Source organism: Podarcis raffonei, chromosome 5, assembly GCF_027172205.1.
Source record: "Podarcis raffonei isolate rPodRaf1 chromosome 5, rPodRaf1.pri, whole genome shotgun sequence".
NCBI lineage: Eukaryota > Metazoa > Chordata > Lepidosauria > Squamata > Lacertidae > Podarcis > Podarcis raffonei.
The window spans coordinates 2,953,206-2,958,112 of record NC_070606.1 but is presented as its reverse complement, the minus strand read 5'-3'; the positions used below and the strand labels follow the sequence as shown (position 1 = coordinate 2,958,112).

Below are 4,907 nucleotides of genomic sequence, written 5' to 3'. Positions count from 1 at the left end.
ACGCGCAGGAAGAAAGAGGAAAAGCAGAACCCAACCGATTAAAGCACCATGACCCTGTGATTCTTTTCTTATGAACAAGCACATGACAAGCCCTGGGGTAAGGACTCCTCCGCAGCCCCTGCGACCACGTGTGACGCTGATGGAAGCCTTCGACTCTCCAAACCAAGTGTGCGCAGCCTGGGACTCGCCAGGCAAAAGACAGACCACCAGCCCTGAACTGCAGACAGTCAGGTGGTAAGCAACCCTTTGTCCCCCCCTCCACCCTTTTCTGAAGCTCTAGGCAGCCAGCCAAAAGAGAAGGGGTTCAAAGAATCTCGCAGCGCCTTAAATCATAGCAAATTTATTGAGGCATGCCGTCACAGACTTCACTAGATACGGAGAAATGCTGAGGGTGTGGTGGGCTGCCTTTGGCTTGGTGGGTCGCAAAATTGCACATGCCCTGTGACTCAGTCGTGTTTCTAAAGGTATACAAAAATGAAAATTTGAGACAAATTTTGGGTAAACATTTGAAGGATACTGAGCAAAGCAAAAAGCATTTGAACAAAACTAGCCTTTCCATTCAGCATCTGTTTGTTATTACATACACCAGTGAAAAACTGCTGGCTATTTTTTGTAATTTTGGTTTCATTTCATTTTAAAATTTTGAATGTGAATCACCTTGAGGGTGCTTAGGTAAAAACAACAAGAACTCTTACTTGAAGCAAAAATAGGAACAAAATAGGAACAATGATTTACCAGTTACCAAAAACAGAGACTCTCCCTTGTAAAGGAGAACAGTTGGAGCACAGAACCATTAACAGGAGGCATTCAGCACCTTGGCTGGATGGCAACACAAGGGAAACAGAGGCTGTAGGAACAGAAGATCAGTCAAATTAAGGGGCCACTTAGGTCTGAAGGAAGGCTATAATTTGGGGCATCTTGGGTCTGGAGTGTCAGTATATGGCCCCTCGTGAAATTTAAATGTTGATGTTTTATTGATTTCCATCAACATTTAAGTCCATAAAACACAATAATGGTAAATGCAGGAAGCCAAATCTACAGTGCTGGAATCCCAGGAGCCTATGATGAGGCCTGGTGAAAGAGAACGATTTCTAACAACTTTCCTAAAATGTCAAAAAATGCAGCCCTGGCCTTTCTCCTTTGGGAGGCTGTTCTGGAGCAGAGGCAGGGCACAAACTCTAGGGGGCCCGCGGGGCCTGGGCACCCTCAATTTCTTTTCTGAGGGTGCCCAGCCTTCGCCCCCTGCTGCCACTGCCAGCTGTCGCCTTACCTCTGGCCTTCTGGTGCCCTGGTGACAACCGGGCCAGTCATACGAAACAACGCAATAAAAATAATAGATGTACAAATACAAAAAATCAGCACTTAAATCAGTTGAATACTTAAGACCATTAGGGAAACCAAATTTCACATTGTACCCTGTGTGTTTATTGCATTTATGATAAAATCCCACCAAACAGAATAGCATTTTTCAGCATCCTCCAAACCTAAACCTAAATCATTCTTCACAATTCTCAACCTGCCTGCCTGTTCATGACAGTCATGGGCAACAGAGAATATTTAATGTTTCACATTGGGAGAGGAAAATAATGAATAATCACACCATCCCTACTTTCTAGAAAATAGCTGGCAACTTCCTAGCAAGGAGAGGAAAGAACCTTGCTATTCCTGACAGATCCACTGTGGAATCTTTCCTTTTCAGTGGCAATATATGTGATTTCCATCAATTTCTTGCAAAGTGAGCCCCCTGGAACTTTCTACTCTTGAAGAGCTACTTCACTTGAAGATGAAATGGATCTGAAGTACTTTGGAGGGTATTTAACTTCAGGTGCTTTGTTGCTCTTCGCTTTCCACCTTCCCTTTTGAGGCTGATACATGTTATTCATTAAACTTACAGTTTCTCTCTTGCCTCTTCTTTTGAGTGTAACTTATGACCTTGCAATCTCTCTCTGTGTGTTTTTGTCATCACAACATGTTTCCATGGAGCTGGATCTGATGTCATGAATAAGAGCATTGTTTCTTTCTTTCTTTCTTTTCTTCCCTAAGTTCCCAAGCATATTTGTGACACAGGTTTGGAAACCAAAATGACTTCACCAGTTAAATATTGTTAGATTCTACAGTGTAACAAAGGTAAGAATGCTGGCATGCGGTATTCCTCTCTGCATGAATTGAGGGTTAGGTATTTCAAAGCAGGTACACAAAGGAGTCCCCAGAGATGCCATTTCACAAGCTTAAGCATTATGTTATAAGGATGAATCATTGGATCACCCAGATCATGAGGTTCCATTGCTCAAGCTGCATGGAGAACCTGGGTCTGTGTAATGAAAAAAGTAGGCTATAGTCCTATGCACAGTTACATAGAAGAAAGTCCCACTGAAATCAGAGGACTTTGCTCACTGTGAACCTTATGTTCTTAATGAAATGTCAGGGCGGGTATCAGGAACAGGTCAGCAATAACTCTCAAGGCGTCAGTGAAGTTAACTCTTTAGTCGAAGAAACAAAGCAGCTCAGGCCTAGTGATCACAGCAACTCTTCCTAGTAGGTCTTGCCTCAATGAGGCAGTTGTGAGAACTGAAGGTCCCCACATTCCCACAACTCTGTTCCTTCCCAACAGGAGTGCCAATTTGGCCCCATGACCGTGGGTGCCATGCAGTGTGCATGGCCCTGGGACTGAAATTTGTGGGTGCCAGGCCCCTTCATGGGGAATTTTGTGGGTGCTTGAGCATCTATGCTTCTGAAGTAATCTGAGGCTCCTTCATCCTGTCTGTCTTTGCTTCACCCTCTTCATACCTCTTCGGGTTCTGGGAGACCACAGGGGAGGGAAGCTGATCACAACAGGAGCAGGAGATTCCCTGGCTTCTTTGGCAGCCTGCCTCATCTCTGCCTCTTGGCCTCACTCTTCTCCAGCTTCAGCTTCTGCCTCGGAGTCTGCCACAGCCTCTTCCTGCTTACTAAGCCCTGTGACCTCTTTGAGCTTCCAACACCTCCTCCTCCCAGTCTTCTCCCCCTCACCACTCATTCTTGTACTACTACCAATCCTCAGACTCTGAGCCTTCTTCCCCTGGGGGTTTCCCAGCTGGTGCCTCCCACCACTCCTTGGCATCCAGCCCATCCAGGACATGGAACTCAAAAGTCTTAGGATGCTTACAGGTGAGAGAGCCTTGAGATCTTCCAGTTACTGTACAGTTTATTTTTTTACCCATCTTTTCCTAGAAAGTGTACTACAGCCATCCTAGAAACATGCTTTTTAGGCAATAGTGGGACAGTAAAGCTAAAGGGACCGCTGACCATTAGGTCCAGTCGCGGATGACTCTGGGGTTGCGGCGCTCATCTAGCTTTACTGGCCGAGGGAGCCGGCGTACAGCTTCCAGGTCATGTGGCCAGCATGACTAAGCCACTTCTGGCAAACCAGAGCAGTGCACGGAAACGCCGTTTACCTTCCTGCCGGAGCGGTACCTATTTATCTACTTGCACTTTGACGTGCTTTCGAACTGCTAGGTTGGCAGGAGCAGGGACCGAGCAACGGGAGCTCACCCCGTTGCAGGGATTTGAACCGCCAACCTTCTGATCGGCAAGTCCTAGGCTCTGTGGTTTAACCCACAGTGGGACAGTACCATCCAGCAATTAGTAGCTTCATGATCCGGGGGGGTGGGTGGGGTGGTGTCTTTTGCTGCGGTTAGTACAGTCTTGCTGCTTTTGAAGCTGGGAGAAACATGAATATATAGATTTTCTAAAGCAAGTCTTAAAAATGAAGGGAAATTGTTATATGGCTGTTCTAGTGTTTTGCAGTGATGGAATTCTGAGAGTCTGTTTTGCCTTGTTGACTTCTGTGCTGGAATTTGGTGAAGATGGAGTTAATTTCACAGTACAGTAGATGCTCTCCCCCAGCGCGACTCATTCATCACCATGAAACGGTTGAGGAGACTTCTTCAATAAAGTCTGAATAGCCTTACAAAGAGGGGCAATACTGTACTGAATGAAAAGTGCTAACATAACAAAGATGTTCAGAACCATTGCTAGACATTTTGTTCTGCTTGATTTTTACATGGTTACATCAATCCCGGACCACTGGAATTTTGCTACACCTCTCTGGTAGGTTTAACACCTCTTACCTCTCAAGGAGCCAGCCAAACAGGTCTTTGCTAAATGGCATTTCTGCAACCCTCCTTGCTTCAGCCATTGTCGTATTTCAGCTGTTGACCTCAGCAAAAGACGCCCCCCCCCCCCCCGATCATGAACCTTGGTCACTTCTGTCAGGAAAAGCAGTTGCACTGCTTATTATAGCATTGCCAGTTGGCAGGCTGTGCGTGTGTGTGCATTCATTTTGTAATAACAATTAAAAAATACAACAATTGGAGGCCATTCATTTCATTATTAATTAGCAGAACAAATCCCACATTTTCAAATGTTCGCTTGTTACTTTTTAATTTTTAAAAAAATTGAAATTGTGTTGTAACAATATGCAGCAAAAACCACTATACATCAAACACCTTTGCTTCTTGTGCAAAAAAACCCCAAGGGAAAGAAAAAAAAGAAAAGAAAAAAACCCGAGAATGACATATGAGAACACAGAGAGACACCATAACAAAAACTCTATAATACCATAAGTAAATGAAAAGGAAAAATGTTGTCATTTACTTTGTCATTCCAGAAATATAAAAACAGAGCCCACCTCTCAATAAATTTATTTTCTTGATTATTAAGTATTGTGTTTCTCTCATAAGATAGTATGCCAAATGTTCACTTGAAACAACTGTCATATATTTATTTGTAACCAATTCAGAAACATTTTAGCTTGCATTTTCGCCTAATTGCTAGAGTAGGGCGTTATTAGGAAGCAGAAAGCAAGAGAGCAGAGAAAGGGAGATTGCACAGTCTCAAACACATCTTAGTAGAAGTGTCAAGCATTC

At 44.1% G+C, this 4,907-nt stretch overlaps 1 long non-coding RNA gene across 1 annotated transcript; it reads right to left on the bottom strand.

Annotated features, from left to right (window-relative positions):
• Positions 1–321: 321 nt before the first annotated feature.
• Positions 322–1,310, bottom strand: LOC128413526 (uncharacterized). The gene is made up of 2 exons (XR_008330364.1): positions 1,271–1,310; positions 322–458 (listed from the first exon to the last, which is right to left on the bottom strand). It is a non-coding gene; the product is annotated as an uncharacterized LOC128413526 (long non-coding RNA).
• Positions 1,311–4,907: the final 3,597 nt, after the last annotated feature.